Genomic DNA, 24621 nt, shown 5'->3' with positions numbered 1-24621 from the left:
CTCGGTCTGAGCTCCATCGAGATCGAAGTTTTCCCCACCGACAGGCACGAGGGTGGCAATCTTATCTAGTGCCTTTGCCGTCGAGGGAATTCCTCGTCCTCTCATGACCAACTTCCCTTCTAAGTGAAAAAGAAGTAGCGGGTCGTGTCTTTGTTCCTCCCTTTGGATTGTGGGTTTTTTGTGGGACTTGCGTCATTTCTTTGTTTCATGGTGTGCGCTTTGCGAAGGTCCCTCTCTCTAGTGGCCTTGCACCATCGATGTATTTGTGGCCCGCGGCTTTCTCCAGCGTTGAGCGTCGGCCTGTGACAACTCCTCTTTGGAGTTTGATTATTTGACCCCCATTGACTCTCTCGCTGGAAAGGTTGTTGGGTGTTTTGTACACGGAGGGGTGCAAGAGCGGGGTGGGTTTGTGTTATTGGAGGCGGTCTATTTGTCATTTGAAGCCTTGTGCCGCTGGGTTGGGGGGTTGTGTGCCTCTCATTGATGTGCTCCAGACACTGGTCTCATCGTGGCCCTTGTCTTTTCTATTGGTCAGTTTTAGGTTGTGATTTATTTTCTTGGTTGTTTCCTATATGTTGTAAAGCTGGAAAGGGTGTTGTGCTGAATGCGTGTGGGAGGGTGTGAAGAGGTGGCACGCTTTTTTGATTGGCTGCCTTGTTTGACTTCTTTTTGGTTAGCGGAAATCTACTCGGCTTGCTGTTGAGCTTCTCCCTTTTCTTGGGATCTTTGTTTCTTTGGTGTTGTTTTCTTCCCTTCTTCCTTTTGCCCCTAGCTTTACGGAGGAGAGATGGGATTGTTGTGGATTGGTGTTCGAGAGGGACGAAAAGCAGTGCGAGTTCCCAGGGTGGCCACCCTAGTCCATCTCGATCGCCGTCCCCTGCAGTTCCCCCCTTTTTCCAAGGGCGCGGGGTTTGGGAAGCTTGTTCTCTGTTTGAGCCTCCCCTTGTGAGTTGGTAGCCACGTTTGATATCTCTTTCTTTCCTATTGTTTTCTTCCCTTCTTGCTTTTGGCCCCTTGGCTTTATGGAGAAAAGGTGGGATTGTTGTGGATTGGTGTTGAGGAAGGACGAAAAGCAGTGCAAGTTCCATGGGTGGCCACCCTAGTCCTTCTCGATCATCGTCCCTTACAGTTCCTCCCCTTTTTGTGAAGGCACGGGGGTGGGGAAGCTTGTTCTCTGTTTGAGCCTCCCCCTGTGAGCCGGTGGACGCATTTGATATCTCTCTTTCTTTAATGTTGTTTTCTTCCCTTCTTCCTTTCGGCCCCTAGCTTTATGGAGAAAAGGTGGGATTGTTGTGGATTGGTGTTCGGGAAGGAAGAAAAGTAGTGCGAGTTCCCAGGGTGGCCACCCTAGTCCTTCTCGATCGCCGTCCCCTGCAGTTCCCCCCTTTTTGCGAAGGCACAGAGTTGGGGAAGCTTGTTCTCTGTCTGAAGCCTCCCCTTGTGAGACGGAAACCACTGTTGATATATCCATTTCTCTCTTGTTGTTTTCTTCCCTTCTTCCTCATGGCCCCTAGCATTACGGAGAAAAGGTGGGATTGTTTTGGATTGGTGTTCCGGAAGGACGAAACGCAGTGCGAGCTCCCAGGGTGGCCACCCTAGTCCTTCTTGATCGTCGTCCCCTTCAGTTCCCCCCTTTTGCCGAAGTCACAGGGCTTTCGGAGGCTTGTGCCTTGTTTGTGCTTTGTGTTCTACCCTTTTCTTCCTTTCGATCCCTAACTCTACGGAGAAAAGGGGGAATCATTGTGGGCTGGTGTCGGGGAAGGGCTAAAAGCAGTGCGAGCTCCCGGGGTGGCCACCCTAGTCCTTCGCGATCGCTGTTCCACGCATTTCCCCCCTTTTTGCGAGGGCGTGGGGCTGGGGGAGATTGTCCTCTGTTCGAGCCTCCCCCTGTGAGGGGGTTAGACAACTTTGTTTCTCTTTCTCTCCTACGTTTTTCCTCCTTTTGCCCCTTGGCCTTACATTTGTTGTTGGGGGTGCCCCTATTCAGTTTTGTGGCTGATTTTTCGGTAATACACGTGGAAACAACTCTCGACAACGGATATCTCAGCTCTTGTTACGATGAAGAACGTAGCGAAATGCGATACTTAGTGTGAATTGCAGAATCCCACGAATCATCAAGTTTTTGAACACAATTTGCGCCCGAGGCCTCGGTCGAGGGCACGTCTGTCTGGGCGTCGCATCCCATTCAAACGCACTCCCTGCAATATGCTAGGGAGTAGCAGAGCTGGTCGTCCGTGCCCTGTGCGTTACGGTTAGCTGAAATACCTCAAGCGATGTTTCATGGCGTGCATCGGCGAGCGATGATCTTGTCCCCTTGGATGCGCAGTCGGCGTTAGCCATGCGGGCTTTGTGTGGCATCGCTCAAACTTTCTTTGCTCTCTCTTGTCCTCCCATGGCGTAGGGTGGATTTAGCTCCAACTTTGCAACCCCAGCTCAGGCGAGAACACCCGCTGAGTTTAAGCATATAATTAAGTGGAGGAAAAGAAACTTACAAGGATTCCCCTAGTAGCGGCGAGCGAACCGGGAAGAGCCCAGCATGAAAATCGGGCGGCGGCGCTGCCTGAATTGTAGTCTGTAGAAGCATCCTCAGCGGCAGACCTGGGGCAAGTCCCTTGGAAGGGGGTGCCTGAGAGGGTGATAGCCCCGTCGGCTGGGGACCCTGCCTCATCACGAGGCATTGCCGGCGAGTCAGGGTTTTTGGGAATGCATCCCTAAGTGGGTGGTAAATTCTGTCCAAGGCTAAATATGGGCGAGAGACCGATAGCGAACAAGTACCACGAGGGAAAGATGAAAAGGACTTTGAAAAGAGAGTTAAAGAGTGCTTGAAATTTCCAGGAGGGAAGCGGATGGAGGCTATCGATGCGTCTTGGTCGGATACGGAACGGCTCAGGCTGGTCCACTGCTCGACTTGAGGTGCAAACCAACACTGGCTTCTGCATCGTCACAAGTGCAGGTGGATTACTGCCTATCAATTTGTCATTGTGGTGGTCGAGGAACGAAGCGTGTGCCCTTGTGGCGGGCCGTGTGCACCTGCGCGCTCGTGGTGTTGGTTGGCGGGCTTTCCATTCGATCCGTCTTGAAACATGGACCAAGGAGTCTAACATGTGTGCAAGTCGATGGGTTTGAAAACCTGCGAGGTGCAAGGAAGCTGACGGGTGAGATCCCCTCTCTGGGGTGGTGCATCGTCGACCGAACTTGAGCTTATGCGAAGGGTTCGAGTGTGAGCACACTAGTTGGGATCCGAAAGATGGTGAACTATGCCTGAGTAGGGCGAAGCCAGAGGAAACTCTGGTGGAGGCTCGTAGCGATACTGACGTGCAAATCATTCGTCTGACTTGGAAGACTAATTGAACCATCTAGTAGCTGGTTTCCTCTGAAGTTTCCCTCAGGATAGCTGGAGCTCACGCGCAAGTTTTATCGGGTAAAGCAAATGATTAGAGGCATCGGGGGTGTAACGCCCTTGACCTATTCTCAAATTTTAAATAGGTAAGAGGGTGCGGCTGCTCCATTGAGCCACACCGTGGAATCGAGAGCTCCAAGTGGGCCATTTTTGGTAAGCAGAACTAGTGATGCGGGATGAACCGAAAGTTGAGTTATGTGCCGAATTGTGCGCTAACCTAGATCCCACAAAGGGTGTTGGTTGATTAAGACAGTAGGACGGTGGTCATGGAAGTTGAAATCTGCTAAGGAGTGTGTAAAAACTCACCTGCCAAATCAACTAGCCCCGAAAATGGATGGCGCTGAAGCGCGCAACCTATACTCGACCGTTGGAGCAACTGCCTGGCTCCGATGAGTAGGAGGACGCGGGGGTCATTGAGAAAAATCAGGCGTGAGCTTGGGTGGATCGGCCCCCAGTGCAGATCTTGGTGGTAGTAGCAAATATTCAAATGAGAACTTTGAAGACTGAAGTGGGGAAAGGTTCCATGTGAACAGCACTTGGACATGGGTTAGTCGATCGTAAGAGATGGGGAAGCCTTGTATCAAGGGTGCACTCTACACGAGCATCAAAAGGGAATCAGGTTAATATTTCCGAACTGGGACATGACGGCCGGTGGCAACGTTAGGAAATCCGGAGACGTCGTCGGGGGCCCCGGGAAGAGTTATATTTTCTTTTTAATAGCTTGCCCACCCTGGAATCGGTTCACCTAGAGATAGGGTCCAACAGCTGGAAGAGCACCGCACGTCTTGCAGTGTTCGGTGCGCCCTCAGCGGCCCTTGAAAATCTGGAGGACTGAGTACTGTTCATGCCCGGTCATACTCATAACCGCATTAGGTCTCCAAGGTGAACAACCTCTGGTCAATAGAACAATGTAGATAAGGGAAGTCGGCAAAATGGATCCGTAACTTCGAGAAAAGGATTGGCTCTGAGGGTTAGGCCTAGGGGTCTGTGCCCTTAACTCATGGGCTATCGGCAGTCTGCCAGAGCTGCTCTCGCGGCGAGGGCAGGCAGTCGCGTGCCGATTGGGCTACAGGCATAGAATGCCCCTTGCTGGGGGCTTTTCCCTAGGCGTCGAACAGTCGACTCAGAACTGGTATGAACAAGGGGAATCTGACTGTTTAATTAAAACAAAGCATTGCGATGGTCCCTGTGGATGTTGACGCAATGTGATTTCTGCCCTGTGCTCTGAATGTCAAAGTGAAGAAATTCAACCAAGCGCGGGTAAACGATGGGAGTAACTATGACTCTCTTAAGGTAGCCAAATGCCTCGTCATCTAATTAGTGAAGCACATGAATGGTTTAATGAGATTCCCACTGTCCCTATCTACTATCTAGCGAAACCACAGCCAAGGGAACGAGCTTGGTAGAATCAGTGGGGAAAGAAGACCCTGTTGAGCTTGACTCTAGTCCAACTTTGTGAAATGACTTGAGAGGTGTAGAATAAGTGGGAGCCATTTTCGGCGCAAGTGAAATACCACTACTTTTAACGTTATTTTACTTATTCCATGGGGCAGAGATGGGGCACTGCCCCTGTTTCTGGCCTTAAGGCACGTTTCGGCGGGTCGATCCAGGCGAAAGACATTGTCAGGTGGGGAGTTTGGCTGGTGTTGCACATCTGTTAAAAGATAACGCAGGTGTCCTAAGATGAGCTCAACGAGAAAAAAAATCTCGTGTGGAACAAAAGGGTAAAAGCTCATTTGATTTTTATTTTCAGTACGAATACAAACTGTGAAAGCGTGGGCTATCGATCCTTTAGATTTTCGGAATTTGAAGCTAGAGGTGTCAGAAAAGTTACCACAGGGATAACTGGCTTGTGGCAGCCAAGCGTTCATAGTGACGTCCTATCATTGTGAAGCAGAATTCACCAAGTGTTGGATTGTTCACCCACCAATAGGGAACGTGAGCTAGGTTTAGACCGTCGTGAGACAGGTTAGTTTTACCCTACTGATGAACCGCACCGCAATAGTAATTCAACTTAGTACGAGAGGAACCGTTGATTCACACAATTGGTCATCGCGCTTGGTTGAAAAGCCAATGGCGCGAAGCTACCATGTGTCGGATTATGACTGAACGCCTCTAAGTCAGAATCCATGCTAGAAGCAGTGCATGTCACTCTTCGACTGTATCTCGACCCACAGTAAGGGCGTTGCTTTGTCGCCCCCATGGGCCCGTGTCATTTGCAAACCGAGACCATGAAGCATCTCGGTCGGGGCAGCTTTGAAGTTCAATTCCAAACGGTCGTTGAGAATAATCCTTTGCAGATGACTTAAATATGTGACGGGGTATTGTAAGTGGTAGAGTGAACTTGCTGCCACAATCCACTGAGATTCAGCCCTTGGTCGCCTTGATTCAGAGCTTCGCTCTTGTCACAAACAAAATCTGGGCAACCCTCTCGTGCCTCTGCCTCTTCCTCCAGACGACAATTTTTCATTGGTTGGGGGCAGGAAAATTGGGGTTTCCATGCCGTGACGGAAAGGGCGCCGAAGCCCAGGAAAACTGGGGTTCCCATGCCGTGCCCCGGCGCTGAAAATTTGGGGTTTCCACCGAGCTCTTAAAATTCGGGGCTTCCATGTCACACCAAAAAGTTGGGGTCTCCACCCGACGCCTAAAATTTGAGGTTTCCACTCGGCTCCTAAAATTTGGGGCTTCCATTTCGCATCAAAAATTTGGGGTTTCCACCCGGCGCCTAAAATTTGGGGTTTCCACCGGGCTCCTAAAATTCGGGGCTTCCATGTCGCGCCAAAAATTTGGGGTTTCCATCAAACCCGGCGCCTAAAATTTGGGGGTTCCGCCCGGCATAGAAAAAAACATTGGGGTTTCTGTCCAGTGCAAACTTTTTTGGGGTTTACAAGTCGCGCCCAAGCCTGGGGAAACTTGGGGTTTCCATGTTGCGCCCCGGTGCCCAAGCCGGGGGAAACTTGGGGTCTCCATGTCGTGCCCCGACCAAAACCGGCGACGCCCAAGCCTGGGGAAACTTGGGGTTTCCAAGTCGCGCCACGACCGAAACAGGCGGTGCCCAAGCCTGCGGAAACTAGGGGTTTCCAAGTCACACCCTAGCGCCCAAGCCTGTGGAAACTGGGGGTTTCCAAGTCACGCCCCAGCGCCCAGGCCTGGGGAAAGTTGGGGTTTCCGTGTCGCACCATGACCGAATCTGGTGGCGCCCAAGCCTGCGGAAACTCAGGGTTTTCCATGTCGCGCCCTGGCGCCCAAGCCTAGGAAGCTTGGGGTTTCCATGTCCCGCCCTTTGATGGAACCACGGGTTTCCACATTTTACGATACGATGGAAACGCGGGGAACTTTGGGTTTCCATGACGATACAAACCAACTCGCAAGTCTCGGGAACTTGGCGTGTTTAGAAACTGCTGCCCAAGTCTGGGGAACTCGCTGTTTCCATGTCGCGGCACACCCTAAATCGCCCGAGAGTCTGTGGAACTTCGGATTTCCATGTCTTGGGGCCACGAAGAGCCGTCAAAGTCTAGGGAACTCAGGATTTCCATTTCACGGTGCGATGAAAACTACTACCCAAGTCAGCGGACACACACAGGGTTTCCATTTCGCGTCACAACAAAAATTTCTACCCAAGTCTGGGAAATGCGGTGTCAGGACCTGCAGTTCGGTTTCTCCCCGTCGATGCGAAGTGCGAACTCTACGACCGAAATGTGTGAAGGGACATAAGTATAATGCACATTAGAGGTGGAGCGATGGTTGGTTTATAGCATGAGAGCATTTGGCATAACCCACGGGCCGACTTACATGTTGGGGCGACTTGAACGAAGGATTGTTTGCCGACCAACAATCGGATGGCAAGTTTGCGACGTGTAAGGGCATTTTAGCACGCGGTGGTCGAGTTGGCCTGGGCAGCGACTCGCCCAACAGCTCGTATAAATATGGAAAGGCGTTGGAGGATTTGGCATTCATTCGAAGATGGACATTCGAACATGAGCATTCGGTGATCAAGAAAAAAGTGCGAAGTAGTGGAGCGGGTCGCAAAAGAGGTGCGGGCATATATGCGCCCGCTCTTGGGCAAGCACACACGATATGCACAGGTTTCAATTATCGGGTGAGGGCGCGAGTAAGGAAGGCACCCGCCGTTCGGTGTGACATGGGGTGTCTCTGGTAGGTCGCCCATCGGTCGTGGAAGAAGAAACGCGGAGGTGTCTCGGGTGACTCGGGTAAGTTGCCCGCTCGTCGTGCAAAAGGAAACGGGGGGTGACTCAGGTGAGGTCGCCCGCCCGTCGTGCAGCAGTAAACGAGGTTCGGTCGAGGAGTATGGTTGGCAGCTCGTGTGAGGGCGCGCCCGCCCAGCTCGGGCAAGGAACTTTGTTGGCACACAGAGGTGCTGTCTATTTGTAAAATTGGCTAAGTATGAAACTTGGTGTTTCCCATGTATACTTGTAAAGCCTCGTAAACATTGTAGAGTTGAATAATATATTGTATTCGGGCAGACTCATTGTTCAGGGATTTGCCCCTCCCTTTATACTGTGCAATTGTGTTCTTCATGTATAATCGCTGATGATAATGAATGTGTATGGGTGTTCATTGGTATAAAGGAAACATAATAATACTTGGTTGTGAAAAACAAACTAAGTAGACTAATGGTTGGGCATAGTCCATGAACATAAGTATTGGTGAAAAGAAAGTGCTCGGTGGCGCCGCACCTCACCAAGTACAGCTGAAAGACTATTGTAGGCCTGGGGGTATGACACGCGGGGTTCCCATGTCGCTCACGCCGTGTTGGGTGTGGTGCACACCCCTTGATACTTGCACGATGGGTGAACCACCGACGGATGAAAGAGGTGACCATGTGCGGACGAGTTAGGATGCAGGTAGGTTTGCGATGTGTGGCGATGGGTGTAATCAGCGAGGTGTTGGAGCCGACCCATGGGTGTGATTGTGCACACGAAGGGATGCAGATGTTCGTTGGAATGGGGCATGTCGAGGTTATGTGGTTGGTCAGTCGGGCATGCATGTTGATGGAGCCGACCTTTGTAATCCTCGAGAGACACGACCCTTGGGTGAAAGGATGCATATAAGTAAGGAGGATGGCATTCGATGAAGTGATATCGAACTCAGACTTCCACATCGCAGAACAAGTGCGAAGGAAGGAGTTGGGCGAAAACAGAAGGAAGAGAAGGACGCGGGTAAGAGGGCCGCACCGACAGGCGGATTACAGAGGGTGAGTTAGGCTTGGTAGCGTGGACAGGAAGAGTGGGGCGGGTTACCGTCCAGGCAGGCATGCCACACTGCATGCAAGCCATGCACCCTCACTATGGATCACACCGACGGGCAGAGTTTGGGCGCCGCGGAAGGGAAATTCGGGCGGACAGGTTCACAGTTCAGGTGTGGAGTTGTGATGTGCAGGCCGCGGGCCAGTGCAGCACGATCACACGACACGACAGGTTGAAAGAATAATTGAAGAAGATAAATATATGGTAATTAATTTTCGTTGCATTGTTAAGAACACTTATTGGAAAATTGACCGAGTGTTGAAGTAGGCGCAGACCGTGTACTCAAGTATTGGTAAAAATAAAAAGTACGGCGGTGCCGCACCCACTTATGCTTGGTTGAAATACTACCACTAGGATAGGAGCGTGACATGGGGTCTCCCAGTCCCTCCTCGACAAAGGTCGCCAAATTGCGGGGAACCCGGGGATTCCATGTCCCGCCTTGTCGAAAGCATCTCAAGCGCGGGAAATTTGCGGTTCCCGTGTCTCGTTGCGATGGTAATCGCCCCAGGTGCAGTAAACTTGGTGTACATCGAGCCTGCAACCTCACATCAAGAAAAAGGCTTGGTTGGTCAAGAGAATGAAGGTTTCTTTATTGGTAAAGGATCTCACTAAGGATCAAAGGTTGGAGTCTCTTCTAGAGCTAGTCCACCACGGACTATCAAAAGTTGAAAGGAGGACAGAGTGCCGGGGAATGAAGCGCCAAAGAAACAAAGTGCAGAGAGGAGGAAGGACTCGACTTGTTCTTGGGGGATATTATTGTCAAGGGTTTAGGGCTTCGCAATGACCAATAAGAAGCTTCAATGAGAGAAATTTACGAAAGGGTTTTCCTCTCTGAGAGAGAGAGAGAGAGGTTTTCCCCTGGCAGAGAGCCAACATCTTGTGTTCTTGTTCTTATGTTTTTGGCACCATTTTGATGAAAGTAAACACACATGCACTAATAAGAAGAGAAGAAGATTAAGATTAAGAATCCCACTATACCCCATTGCACCAAATTCTTCAACGCGGTATCAGAGCTAAGGTGACACATCAAGGAAAGGGAATCTCAAGAACATCCGCAAGGTTGAAGTGTCAAGCCAAGAAGTCTCAATAACATCAAGGACAATAAGGTCTACCATCTGTCATTCATCATGGAAGACTACAAATCAAGAAGAAACACCTTGTATAAAGGCACCTACAAGAAGAACAAATCAAAGAGGGACCTACATCAAGCTACACCATCTTGAAGAATGAAAGGCACTACGAGTCAAGTCATCAAGCAAGTCCATTTGAAGAAAGCAACTTGAACAACATCAAGATCTAAGGAAGGCAAGCCATCAAGTCTTCAAGAAGAAAGCAAGTTCACTACATCTCAAACTCTATCAAGTAAGTATATGTCCCCTTCTGAGTATACCTCAGTGTCTTTTTGCAAGGAAAGTAACAAATTGGATGGGACCACTACATGTCCAAAGTCCAACGGTTTGGATGCCAAGAGTATGGACGCTACAAAAGGGATTGTCCTAAACTTAAGAAGGAAAACAACAACAAGAGAAAAAGGGAAGAAGCTCATGTAACTCAAGAAGTGAAAGAAGATGACAAGAAGCAAAAGAAGGAATATCCTCCTATGACTAAGTCAACCTCTTTGCTTAAAGTCTTCTTTCAAAGGGGGTAGAGGTCTCATTAGGGGTCCCATTTATGGGATTCAAGAGAGGATGATATACAGGCGAGAGCAGATGAAGCAAGAAAGGCTACACCAAGCGAGGAGAACTATCAAATAAAGCTGCGATGATAAAAGCATAATCAAGGTGAGGTATGTATGCATCAAAGTTTAAGTCATGTCATCATATATATTGATTGGGTCATGGGAAAAGTTCCAGAATCACGATCAAGAATAAAAGGATCTCTTTCGCAAACGACATGCTCGGAGGCATGTGCTACAGTGGAGTAAAGGTCAACATGAAGAAGTGCTCTCATAAGGAGTATAAGGTGGTTGACCAATCAATCCAATAAGAAGCAAATGAAGAACATCGTGGTCACAAAGAATAACTATTTGAAAAGATTCCTCAACATCTCTCGAAAGAAGGCACGGAAACTCTGACAAAGGAAGAAAAAGATAAAGGACCCTTGACACCTATGAAGGCCTTGGAGATAGTAAGGTGCAGATAACTGTTTCCACTCTACAAATATGTCATGATGAAGAGCAATATCACGTTGAAGTCAGGAAGGGCCACTAAATCAAAGTACGGGAACAAGCGACTACAACTAAGCATCCATGTGATAAGTGTTATGAAGGATAGACAAGGTGACAAAGGAGTAGCTAGATGACAAAAAGGAACTGATATATATCGAGAAGGACACTTTCCACGAAGGGAGCAATTACATGACAAACCAGGGGGGAAAGTCATCGATAGCCGGTACCCTGCCAAGAAGAAGTTCAAACAAATACTTCATGACATCAAAGGAAAGAAGGAGATCAAGTGGCCAAAGGACCCACGAAGAAGACGTTGTTGATGAATGGACAAGTCCCTAGCTAAGAGGGAGTTCTAACAAGTTCCCAACTACAAAGGAGATTGGGCAAGTTCCTTGTCAGAGGAAACTTGGGCATGTCTTCCCCAATCAAGGGGAAGAGATAGACACAACATTCTTGTCTTCACTGGGAAAGAAATAACGGGAGGATTAGGCAATCATTTGGCATCTGATGCTCTTTGAGGATGTGTAGGGCACCCAAGACAAGAGTAGGCAAGAGGAGCGATATTCTTTGAGGGATGGGAACCCAAGACAAGAATTGTCCTGGAAGGTCATACTCAGGGAACACCTGGGTGGGTATGTACCTTTAGAGACAATGACCAAGGTGTTTATAAGCCATTGGCCTTGCCAACAATGTGCTCTGGTATTATGAGAGATAAAGCTATTAGTCAAGGCCTTGCTATGAACAATGTTGGCTAATATGATGCTATAACAGATGGGTTGCCAATCTGGTTTCTCTTATGTGAATTATTCAAGATTGAAAAATAGCCAAACACCTTGTAATGATTTATGAATACCTCCCTGGTTGAGAGGGGGTGTTGAAGAAAGTGTAACTGGGTTCGGTCTTCATAAATGTACTTTTGATATTTGTATTTATTCAAGAAAATAAGTAAATAAATAAATATATATATATATATATATATATATATATATCATATTTGTCATTGAGTTTCTTGCTCATTGAAATAGGCCTAGCACATGTTAAAGTGTTATAAAGAGTCAAAAGAAAATGTTGAAGATACTAAGGGCATGTTACCCCAGGTATATCTATGTATTAGAGTCAAAGATATTCCTACCGTCATGCCTTCGTTTGGGTCGTGCGCCCGTTCAAACCCCAAATTTCCTTCGGGCAGGCCGGGTCATCCCGTGCCGTGCCGTGTGTGGGGGTGCGCGGGCACACGTGGGCGTGCCGAAAATGCCAATTCATGACCGCCCGTGTGCCTTTTTTTTTCGGGTCGTGCACCCATGGAAACCCCAAATTTCATCTGGGCGATTCGGGTGGGCTCGCCCTGGGCAGGTCGGGTGGTGCTGTGCCGTGTGTGGGTGCCCCGGCACACGTGGCCGTGCCAAAAATTCTAAGTTGTCACCACCCATGTTTCTTTTGCACATTCGTGCGGCCCGTTTTCCTAACGCTCCCTCGGGCCTTCATTTGGGTCGTGCATCCATGGAAACCCCAAATTTCATTCAGGCCGTGCACACATGGAAACCCCAAATTCCGTTCGGGGGGGTCGGATCGTGTCGTGTCTAGGTGCCCGTGCAAATGCGTTCGGGCGAGACGAGTGGGGTTGGGTCATGCAAAAAATGTTAGGGAGTGACCACCCGTGTGCCTCCTGCACGTTCGCGTGACCTGTTTGCCCGACGCTCCGTCGTGCCTTCGTTTGGGCGGGTCGGGTCGTGCCGTACATGGGTGCTCGGGCACATGTGGCAGTGCCAAAAATGCTAAGTCATTACCCCCCGTGTGCCTTTTACACGTTCGTGCGGCCCGTTTGCCCGACGTTGCCTTGTGCCTTCGTTTGGTTCGTGCACCCATGGAAACCCCAAATTTCGTTCGGGTTGTGCATACAAGGAAACCCCAAATTTTGTTTGGGTCTAGTCGTGTCGTGTCGTGTGTGGGTGCTCGTGCAAACGCGTTCGGGCGGGTCGGGTCGGTTGGCACAAGGCCGGTCGGGCCGTGTCGTGCCATGTGTGGGTGCCCGGGCACACGTGGGCGTGCCAAAAATGCTAAGTCATGACCACCCGTGTGTCTTCTGCACGTTCATGTGGCCCATTTTCCTGATTCTCCCTCATGCCTTCGTTCGGGTTGTGCACCCACAGAAACCACGAAATTTCTTTTGGATCGTGCACCCATGGAAACCCCAAATTTCATTCAGGTGGGTCGGGACGTGCCGTGTGTGGGTGCCCATGCAAACGGGTCAAGTCATGTCATGTCGTGTTGTTTGACAGTGCCCAGGGCACACGTGGCCGTATAAAAAATGTTAAGTTGTGAAGGGGGGTGGGCCTTGTGCACGATCGTGCTGCCCGTTTGCCCGAATCTCCCTTGTGACTTCATTTTGGTCATGTTTCGGAGCCCACGTAAACTCGTTCGAGTGGGTCGTTTGTCGTGTAAACACTCATTCGGGTGGGTCGTTTGCCATGTAAACTCATTGGAGCTGGTCGTTTGAGGGCGCCTGTGTAAACTTGTTCGGGCGGGTCGGGCGAGGTCGTCCGTGCAAAAATGTTCGGGCGGGTCGGGCGAGGGCGTCCGTGCAAACCCGTTCGGGCGAGGGCGTCCGTGCAAACCCATTCGGGCGGGTCAGTCGAGGGCGTCTGTGCAAACCCGTTTAAGCGGGTCGGGCGAGGGCGTCCGTTTAAACTCGTTCGGGTGTGTCGTTTGAGGGCGCCCATGTGAACTCGTTCAGGCGGGTCGTTCAGGCGAGGGCGCGCCTGGGCGAACGAGCCCGTATCAAAAATGCTAAGTTGTGACCCGAGGTTGGCTTTGTACACATTCGTGCAACTCGTTTGCCCAGCTCTCCCTTGTCACTTCGTTTCGGTCGTTCAGGCACCCATGCAAAATCGTTCAGGCGGGTCGTTTGAAGGTGCCCGTGTGAACTTGTTCGGGTGGGTCATTTGGGCGGGTCGTTTGAGGGTACCCGTGTGAACTCGTTCGGGCGGGTCATTTGAGGGTGCCCGTGTGAACTCCTTCGGGCAGGTCGTTCGGGCGGGTCGTTTGAAGGCGCCCGTGTGAACTCGTTCGGGTGAGGGTGCGCCCAGGCGAACGAGGCCGTATCAAAAATGCTAAGTTGTGACCCGAGGTTGGCTTTGTGCAAGTTCGTGCAGCTCGTTTGCCCGGCTCTCCCTTGTCAGTTCGTTTCAGTCGTTCGGGCGGGTCGTTTGAGGGCGCTCGTGTGAACTCGTTCGGGCGGGTCATTTAAGGGCGCCCGTGTGAACTCGTTCGGGTGGGTCATTCAGGTGGGTCGTTTGAGGGTGCCTGTGTGAACTCGTTCGGGTGGGTCGTTCGGGCGAGGGCGCGCCTGGGCGAACGAGCCCGTATAAAAAATGCTAAGTTGTGACCCGAGGTTGGCTTTGTGCACGTTTGTGTAGCTCGTTTGCCCATCTCTCCCTTGTCGGTTCGTTTCGATCGTTCGGGCGGGTCATTTGAGGGCGCCCATGTGAACTCGTTCGGGCGGGTCGTTCAGGCGGGTCGTTTGAGGGCGTCCGGGTGAACTCGTTCGGGCGGGTCATTCGGGCGAGGGTGCGCCCGGGCGAACGGGCCCACATCAAAAATGCTAAGTTTTGACCTGAGGTTGGCTTTGTGCACTTTCATGCAGCTCATTTTCCCGGCTCTCCCTTGTCGGTTCGTTTCGGTCGTTTGGGCGGGTCGTTTGAGGGCGCCCGTGTGAACTCATTCTGGCGGGTCATTCGGGCGAGGGAGCGCCCAGGCAAACGAGCCCGTATCAAAAATGCTAAGTTGTGACCCGAGGTTGGCTTTGTGCACGTTCGTGCAGCTCGTTTGCATGGCTCTCCCTTGTCGGTTCATTTCGGTCGTTCGGGCGGGTCGTTTGAGGGCGCCCGTGTGAACTCGTTCGGGCGAGGGTGCGCCCGCGCGAACGAGCCCATACCAAAAATGCTAAGTTGTGACCCGAGGTTTGCTTTGTGCACGTTCGTGCAACGCGTTTGCCCGACTCTCCCTTGTCGATTCGTTTCGGTCGTTCGGGCGGGTTGTTTGAGGGCGCCCGTGTGAACTCGTTCGGGCGGGTCGTTCAGGCGAGGGCGCGCCTGGGCGAATGAGCCCGTATCAAAAAATGCTAAGCTGTGACTCGAGGTTGGCTTTATGCACATTCGTTTAGCTCGTTTGTCGAGCTCTCCTTTATTGCCTCGTTTTGGTCATTCGGGCGGGTCGTTTGAGGGCGCCCGTGTGAACTCGTTCGGGCACTTCGTTCGAGCGGGTCGTTTGAGGGTGCCCGTTTGAACTCGTTCGGGCAGGTTGTTTGGTTGGGTCGTATGAGGGCGCCCGTGTGAACGCGTTCGGGCAGGTCATTCGGGCGAGGGTGCTCCCGGGCGAACGAGCCCGTATCCAAAATGCTAAGTTGTGACCCGAGGTTGGCTTTGTGCACGTTCGTGCAGCTCGTTTGCCTGGATCTCCCTTGTTGGTTCGTCTCGGTCATAAGGGCAGGTCATTTGAGGGTGCCCATGTGAAGTCATTTGGGCAGGTCGTTCGGGCGAGGGTGAGCCCGCGCAAACGAGCCCGTATCAAAAATGCTAAGTTGTGACCCGAGGTTGGCTTTGTGCACGTTCAATCAACTCGTTTGCGGGGCTCTCCCTTGTTGCTTCGTTTTGGTCGTTTGGGCAGGTCGTTTGAGGGCACCTGTGTGAACTCGTTCGGGCGGGTCGTTTGAGGGCGCCCGTGTGAACTCGTTCGGGTGGGTCGTTTGAGGGCGCCCGTGTGAACTCATTCAGGTGGTTCGTTTGAGGGCACCCCTGTGAACTCGTTCGGGTGGGTCGTTTGGGCGGGTCGTTTGAGGGCACCCGTGTGAACTCATTCGGGTGGGTCGTTCGGGCGAGGGCGCTCCCATGCGAATGAGCCCGTATCAAAAATTCTAAGTTGTGACACGAGGTTGGCTTTGTGCACGTTCGTGCAGCTCGTTTGCCCAGCTCTCCCTTGTCGGTTCGTTTCAGTCGTTCGGGCGGGTCGTTTGAGGGAGCTCGTGTGAACTCGTTCGGGCGGGTCGTTCGGGCGAGGGCACGCCCAGGCGAATGAGCCCGTATCAAAAATGCTAAGTTGTGACCCGAGGTTGGCTTTGTGCACATTCGTTTAGCTCATTTGTCGGGCTCTCCCTTGTTGCTTCGTTTCGGTCGTTCGAGTGGGTCGTTTGAGGGAGCCCGTGTGAACTCGTTCAGGTGGGTCATTCGAGGGCGCCCGTGTGAACTCATTCAGGTGGGTCGTTCAGGTGAGGGTGCACCCGGGCGAATGAGCCCGTATCAAAAATGCTAAGTTGTGACCCGAGGTTGGCTTTGTGCACGTTCGTGCAGCTCGTTTGCCCGGCTCTCCCTTGTCGCTTCATTTCGGTCATTCGGGCGGGTCGTTTGAGGGCACCGATGTGAACTCATTTGGGTAGGTCGTTTGACGGTGCCCATGTGAACTTGTTCAGGCGTGTCACACCCCTACACCTGCAATAGTCTTCCAACCGCTTATAGCAAGGTGCGGCACCACCGAACACTTTCTTTTCACCAATACTAACATTCGTGGACTATGCCTACTTTCACATTAACATACTGAGCTTGTGTTTCACAACTAAGTAAAAGAAATTATCCTTTATACTTAATGAAGCCCATACTCATTCATTATCATCATGCAATTAAACTGAGAACAACAATTGCAACAAGTATAAAGGGGAGGGGCAACTCCTGAACAAGTCTGGCCGACAATATATTATATTAGTTTTTCAATGATACAATCATCAAGTATACTTGGCAAAACTCCAAGTCTATACTTAGAATATTTTACAACCAAGGCTTAGAACAACCTTGTACAATCATGTACATCATTTGCATAAAGGTTAGTGCTCACCCGAGTCACTAATTCCCTTCACCAATTCTTGCACATATCTTCACTTACATCGAACTTCCGGGCACACCTTACCCGCACTTCAACCGACACAAGATAAACTCCCAAAACCACACCTAGATAGAGCACATGAGATATGCGCAGCCCCTATCTTTTCTGCGCAGGTTTTACCCCTTACTTGTGCATAGAGAAGACACGAAAGTTCTGTGTTGAAATGAGCTCAAAGCTCCTCTTATTTATACCCAACTCTGCATGAGTTTACAAGGGGTGTGCAGTTCCATGGCCAACCCCCAAAGTCATCATCGCACGCCCACATGTCTTCATTCACAAGTCGGCTTGCATACATTCTTTACATCTCATATATATGGTGTGCTCCAGCACTTAGTCCCATAAGTGTTTCGCACATCGTCGCATGTATCGTCGCAATCCTCCGTAGAAGTGTCACAACATTGTCGCATCATCGTCCGCACTCCATCGCACTTCCGTCGTTCGGCGCGCCCGTGCGCCCGCCTGTGCCCGCGTGCACAACCTCGCCCGGCACCCGTCGCACCGCTACTCGAAGGCCTTACATCCTCCTCCACCTGAAATCGTTGTCGTCCTTGACAACATACCATCTCGGTAGCCATCCACCAAGATCATCACTCATCCGTGATGTGAACTCCTCTTCGCAAGGCAAACATCCTTGCAACATATGTAGAGACTCTTCTCCACTATGTCCCGGCTTAATGACCAACTGCCACCAAGCTCACCATACCAAGGTATGTACCTCCACGGTATGCTCTCCATAAGATGTCATCTCGATCCATATGTCATCATGTGAACCTCTGTCATGATACTCCAGCATAATGCCAACACATCTCTGTACACTTCCGGACCTCATGTCTGAACTAGTTGGGTAGCTAATCCAACCATCACACTCATTCCATGAGAGTGAACATCCTCATGCCATCATCAACTGTTCCTCAAACATCTGCCACATCCTTGACTCCTCAAGAATCCATCTCCATAATCCCATGCTCAGGTCCATGGAAACTCCATCCATCCCATCTGCAACATGTCATGATGCTTGATGCCAAGCCATCCCTGCACCATCAATCATACCTGCTCAAACATGTTTAAGGACTCACTACCATGAGCAGCTAACAATGAGCCCCATCTTCTTCATCCATCTAAGAAGATGTAGAGGGAGTAGAGCCTGAAGGCTCTCCCTCACTAATCAACTCGATCCACCTATTAGGATCCTCAACCTCCATCCTTTGTAGATAAGCAACCCGGTCTTCCTTATGGACATCTGGCCCATGGAAAATTTTAGGGGCTAATGTTCGCCCAGTGGGCTAATTTTCCATGATTTTTCCACAAAAAAGATTCGCCAATTTCTAATTTTATAAAAGATGATTCGCCCAAATTTTAGAATATAAAATTATTTTACCTTAAAAATCGCCAACATTATATAGAGACTATATATAATATAATTATAAATTTGATTAATTTTACAAATATATTAATAAACATTTATAATTTGCATATTAGGGATTAGTGAGATTCGCCAATGTTTTAAACTTCAAGAAAATTTTCCATCCTTAAAATTTTCCTCACATATACCTCCTCCTCATCATCATCATCATCCTCCACCAACGCTAGCCTTCTTGTCAAATCCAAGATGCTATCTGAAAGTGTCTTGATGACCAATGACTGCTCCACAAGATTTACCTCAACACTAGACAACAGCTTGTTCATCTTCCCCTTATCCTCCATTTACATCACTCCCAACTTACAATCAGGCCTTGTCATACCAATGGTTGGCACACCAACGGGTACATCTTCCCTTCCATCATAAATGTAGAGCTTCTTCAAATGTGGAACGATCATAGCATCAAATTGTTTCATGAACTCCATCCCCAATACAGCTTCATAGTCATCAATCCGAACTATAGTGAAATCCACCTTTTCGGTCCATTCGCCAAGTGTAGTGTCCACCCTTTCAGCTATACCAAGAAACTCAATAGGAGGAGAATTCATTGTCTTCATTTGTGCCTTTGCCGGTACAAATTTTAGCCCAATTCTTCTCGCAGTATCTTCGCCCATGAAGTTGTGAGAAGCCCCACTATCCACCATAGTGAGCACATCAGCACCTCCAACCTTCATTCAAACATACTCCAACTTGTTCCTTTCAGGATCCCTTCTAGAGGCCACTTCCGTAGTAGCGGAAGCACCAAGTATATACATCATCCCCACAGAAGCATCTTCATTCTTTCCATCAGACTGTGCAATAGCGGCCACCTTCAGTTTAGAGTGACAATTCTTCACCATGTGTGGTCCTGCACATATCCAACACTTCAAAGGTTTCTTCGTCTTCGAACCATCATCCGATTTCGAAGCATCATCCTTCTTCTTTTCTTTCGGCTTGTTGGATTTCTTTTTCTCATCAGAAGTCTCATCATAATGATCCACCAAGCTATCAACCATAGCAAAAGCCTCCTCAAGTGTTCTAATCTTCTACCTCTTCACCTCATTGCGTGCCCAAGGCTTCAACCCAATAATGAAGTTGAACACCTTGTCCCTTTCCGCCATGTCGAGAAGTTCCAGAGCTGCACTTGCAAACTCTCGCTGGTATGCTTGTAGGCATCCAGTTTTCTTTATGTACTTAATCTTCATCCTTGCTTCCCACATTTCATCCTGAGGGCTGAAATGGGTCTGCAAAGCCTTCTTCATGTCATCCCATGAAGTGATGTCATCAGCACTACCATTGACAATCTGATCCACCCTCCTTCGCCACCACATCTTAGCATCCTTTGTCAAGAACTGAGCAGCCACCATGACTTGTGTCTCACCATCAGGAAGACTCAACCGTTCCAAGTATTGTTCCATGTCCCATAGAAAGTTGCCAAGAGTCTTTGCATTCCTTGTGCCATCATAAGATTCCGGTTCCTTGACCTTCACATGAGGCACTCCTCCACCTGAGTTATGCCTCACGGCCTTCTTCAACACCACAATCTCATCCTTGGCTTCATCAAGAGCTTTGTTTACCCTATCAAGAGATTCCTTCAAGTTCACGATCTCTGCAAGACCCTGATCCCTTGCTTCTTCAACCTCCTTGACCCTTATCTCGAGTTGTGTACACATAAGATCAGTGTACTCATGCTGCGTTCGGAGCTCATCAAGTTCTTCCCTTAGCTTCGAGCTGGCCTCTTGCTCCTTAGTGAGCAAGTCCTCCCTCATTTCCCAAGAAGACTCCATGGCTTCCATCCTCTGCAGTGTTCTTTCCATAAGTGAAAAAGTCCCAGCTTCATGGCAAGACCCAACCTGAGACCCGTCTGCCATCTCTAATAGCTTCTTCTTCCTTTGTGATCTAGTCTCCACCCTCCAACAGGTTCACCAAACCGAAGCTCTGATACCACCTGTCACGCCCCTACACCTACGGTAGTCTTCCAACCGCTTGTAGGAAGGTGCGGCACCACCGAACACTTTCTTTTCACCAATACTAACATTCATGGACTATGCCTACTTTCACATTAACATACTTAGCTTGTGTTTCACAACTAAGTAAAAGCAATTATCCTTTATACTTAATGAAGCCCATACTCATTCATTATCATCATGCAATTAAATTGAGAACAACAATTGCAACAAGTATAAAGGGGAGGGGAAACGCCCGAACAAGTCTGCCTGACAATATATTATATCAGTTTTTCAATAATACAATCATCAAGTATACTTGGCAAAACTCCAAGTCTATACTTAGAATATTTTACAACCAAGGCATAGAACAGCCTTGTACAATCATGTACATCATTTGCATAAAGGTTAGTGCTCACCCGAGTCACTAATTCCCTTCAACAATTCTTGCACATATCTGCACATACATCAAACTTCCGGGCACACCTTACCCGCACTTCAACCGGCACAAGATAAACTCCCAAAATCGCACCTAGATAGAGCGCATGAGATATGCGTAGCCCTATCCTTTCTGCGCAGGTTTTACCCCTTACTTGTGCGTAGATATGACACAAAAGTTCTATGTTGAAATGAGCTCAAAGCTCCTCTTATTTATACCCAACTCTGCGTGAGTTTACAAGGGGTGTGCAGCCCCATGGCCGACCCCCAAAGTCATCATCGCACGCCCACATGTCTTCATTCACAAGTCGGCTTGCATACATTCTTTACATCGCATATATATGGTGTGCTCCAACACTTAGTCGCATAAGTATTTCGCACATCGTCGCATGTATCGTCGCAATCCTCCGTAGAAGTGTCGCAACATTGTCGCATCATCGTCCACACTCTGTCGCACTTCTGTCGTTTGGCGCACCCACGCGCCCGCCCGTGCCCGCGTGCACGACCTTGCCCGGCGCCCGTTGCACCGCAGCTTGAAGGCCTTACAGGGCGGGTCGTTTGAGGGCGCCCATGTGAACTCATTCGGGCGGGTCGTTCGAGCGAGGGCGCGCTCGGGTGAATGAGCCCATATAAAAAATGCTAAGTTGTGACCCGAGGTTAGCTTTGTGCATGTTCGTGCAGCTCGTTTGCCCAGCTCTCCCTTGTCGGTTCGTTTTGGTCGTTCGGGCGGGTCGTTTGAGGGCGCCCGTGTGAACTCGTTCAGGCGGGTCGTTCGGGCGAGGGCGCACCCGGGCAAATGAGCCCGTATCAAAAATGCTAAGTTGTTTGTGCACGTTCGTGCAGCTCGTTTGCCTGGCTCTCCCTTGTCGGTTCATTTCGGTCGTTCGGGCAGGTCGTTTGAGGGTGCTCGTGTGAACTCGTTCGGGCGAGGGCGCGCCCGGGCGAACGAGCCCGGGCGAACGAGCCCATACCAAAAATGCTAAGTTGTGACCCGAGGTTGGCTTTGTGCACGTTCGTGCAGTTCGTTTGCCCGGCTCTCCCTAGTCGGTTCGTTTCGGTCGTTCGGGCGGGTCGTTTGAGGGCACCCGTGTGAACTCGTTTAGGCGAGGGCGCACCCGGGCGAACGAGCCCATACCAAAAATGCTAAGTTGTGACCCGAGGTTGGCTTTGTGCACGTTTGTGCAGCTCGTTTTCCCGACTCTCCCTTGTCGGTTCATTTCGGTCGTTCGGGCAGGTCGTCTGAGGGTGCCCGTGTGAACTCGTTCGGGCGGGTCGTTCGGGCGAGTGTGCGCCCGAGCGAACTAGCTCCTATCAAAAATGCTAAGTTGTGACCCGAGGTTGGCTTTGTGCATGTTCATGCAGCTCGTTTGCCCGACTCTCCCTTGTCACTTCGTTTCGTTCGTTCGGGCGGGTCGTTTGAGGGCGCCCGTGTGAACCCGTTCAGGCAGGTCGTTCGGGCGAGGGCGCACCCGGGCAAACGAGCCCATATCAAAAATGCTAAGTTGTGACCAGAGGTTGGCTTTGTGCACGTTCGTGCAGCTCGTTTTTCCGGCTCTCCCTTGTCGGCTTGTTTCGGTCGTTTGGGCGGGTCGTTTGAGGGCGCCCATGTGAACTCGTTCGGACGCGTCGTTCGGGAGAGGGCGCGCCCAGGCGAACAAGCCCGTATCAAAAATGATAAGTTGTGACTCGAGGTTAGCTTTGTGCAAGTTTGTGCAGCTTGTTTTCCCGGCTCTCCCTTGTCGGTTAATTTCGTTCGGGCGCCCATGAAAAATCGTTCGGTCGGGTCATTTGAGGGCTCCCGTGTGAACTCGTTCGGGCGAGGGAGCACCCAGGCGAATGAGCCCGTATCAAAACTGCTAAGTTGTGACCTGAGGTTGGCTTTTTGCACATTCGTGCAGCTCGTTTGCCCGGCTCTCACTTGTCGGTTCGTTTCGGTCATTCGGGCGGGTCGTTTGAGGGCGCCCGTGTGAACTCGTTTCGGCGCATCGTTCGGGCGAGGGCACGCCCGGGCAAACGAGCCCGTATTAAAAATGCTAAGTTGTGACCCGAGGTTGGCTTTGTGCATATTCGTGCAGCTCGTTTTCCCGACTCTCCCTTGTCGGTTCGTTTCGGTCGTTCGGGCGCCCATGCAAAATCGTTCGGGCGGGTCGTTTGAGGGTGCCCGTGTGAACTCGTTCGGGCAAGTTGTTCGGGCAAGGGTGCGCCCGGGCAAACGAGGCCATAAAAAAATGCTAAGTTGTGACACGAGGTTGGCTTTGTGCACGTTCGTGCAGCTCGTTTGCCCGGATCTCCCTTGTCACTTCGTTTCGATCATTCGGGCGGGTCATTTGAGGGCGCTCGTGTGAACTCGTTCGGGTGGGTCATTCGGGCGAGGGTGCACCCAGGCGAAAAACCCCATATCAAAAATGCTAAGTTGTGAGCCGAGGTTGGCTTTGTGCACGTTCGTGCAGCTCGTTTTCCCGGCTCTCCCTTGTCGCTTCGTTTCGGTCGTTCAGGTGGGTCGGATGAGGGTGTCTGTTTGAACTCGTTCGGGCGAGGGCGCACCCGGGCGAACGAGCCCATATCAAAAATGCTAAGTTGTGACCTGAGGTTGGCTTTCTGCACGTTCGTGCAGCACGTTTGCCCGGCTCTCACTTTTCTCTTTGTTTCAGTCGTTCAGGCGCCCATGCAAAATCATTCGGGTGGGTCGTTTGAGGGCGTCTGTGTGAACTCATTCAGGCGAGGGCGCGCCCAGGCGAACGAGCCCATATCGAAAATGCTAAGTTGTGACCCGAGGTTGGCTTTGTGCTTGTTCGTGCAGCTTGCTTGCCTGAATCTCCCTTGTCACTTCACTTCGGTTGTGCGGGCGCCCATGCAAATTCTTTCGGGCGAGGGCGCGCACGGGACAACGAGCCCGTATCAAAATTCTAAGTTGTGACCCGAGGTTGGCTTTGTTCATTTTCATGCTGCTCATTTGCCCGGATCTCCCTTGTCGCTTCGTTTTGATCGTGCAGGGGCCCATGCAAATTCCAGATGATCAGAGCTATAGGTTTTGTTTCCGTGTGAAAGGTGGGTTGGTAATCTTGTTGTGTTTTCGCGTTTGCCTGAACGACGGCCTTGGGTCGTTTGTAGGGTTGTCGATTTTCATCTTCTCTCCATCCCCACTCGGTAGCACATGAGAGGTAATGTTGGCCATGCTCATCTTGGGAGGCATATGTGAACAATTCCCCTTCTGCTTTCCAAGTCCTTGGAGCTGTATGGGCTATTGTGGTGTGGCTCTCTTGCTCATCCTGGTCCCCCTCGCTCCCCTCTAGATGATACCAGCGACAGGTTTTGTTTTCGTGTGAAAGGTGGGTTGGTAATTGAGTTGTGTTTTTGTGTTTGCCTGAATGATGGCCTTGGGTTGTTTGTAGGGTGGCCGATTTTCATCTTCTCTCCATCCCCACTCGGTATCGCATGAGCGGTAATGTTTCCCATGCTCGTCCCGGGAGGCATGTGTGAACAATTCCCCTTCTTCTTTCCAAGTTCTCGTAGATGTATGGGCTGTTGTGGTGTGGCTCCCTTGCTCATCCTGGTCCCTGTTGCGCCCCTCCAGATGATACCAGCGATAGGTTTTCTTTCCGTGTGAAAGGCGGGTTGGTAATCGAGTTGTGTTTTTGCGTGTGCCTGAAGGATGGCCTTGGGTCATTTGTAGGGTTGCCGATTTTCATCTTCTCTCCATCCCCACTCGGTAGCGCATGAGCGGTAATGTTGGCCATGCTCGTCTTGGGAGGCATATGTGAACAATTCCCCTTGTGCTCTCCAAGTTCTAGGAGCTATATGGGCTATTGTGGTGTGGCTCCCTAGCTCGTCCTGGTTCCCGCATGCCCCTCCAGATGATACCAGTGACAGGTTTTCTTTCCGTGTGAAAGGTGGGTTGGTAATTGAGTTGTGTTTTTGGGTTTGCTTGAATGATGGCCTTGGGTCATTTGTAGGGCGCCGATTTTCATCTTCTCTCCATCCACAACTCGGTAGCACAAGAGCGGTAATGTTGGCCATGCTCATCCTGGGAGGCATATGTGAACAATTCCCCTTCCACTCTCTAAGTTGTTGGA

General features: G+C 50.5%; 2 non-coding genes across 2 annotated transcripts; both read left to right on the top strand.

Moving 5' to 3' along the window:
• Positions 1–2023: 2023 nt before the first annotated feature.
• Positions 2024–2177, top strand: LOC149251135 (5.8S ribosomal RNA). Its single transcript, XR_016268077.1, has one exon. It is a non-coding gene; the product is annotated as a 5.8S ribosomal RNA (ribosomal RNA).
• A 246-nt stretch (positions 2178–2423) lies between these two features.
• On the top strand, positions 2424–5792 carry LOC149251134 (25S ribosomal RNA). The gene has a single exon (XR_016267772.1). It is a non-coding gene; the product is annotated as a 25S ribosomal RNA (ribosomal RNA).
• Positions 5793–24621: the final 18829 nt, after the last annotated feature.

The sequence above is a fragment of the Pinus tabuliformis genome, chromosome 7, assembly GCF_031772625.1.
Source record: "Pinus tabuliformis cultivar Carrire ecotype Pingquan chromosome 7, CPIR1, whole genome shotgun sequence".
Taxonomy (NCBI): domain Eukaryota; kingdom Viridiplantae; phylum Streptophyta; class Pinopsida; order Pinales; family Pinaceae; genus Pinus; species Pinus tabuliformis.
The sequence above is the reverse complement of the archived record's forward strand: the minus strand, read 5'-3'. Positions and strand labels throughout refer to the sequence as shown.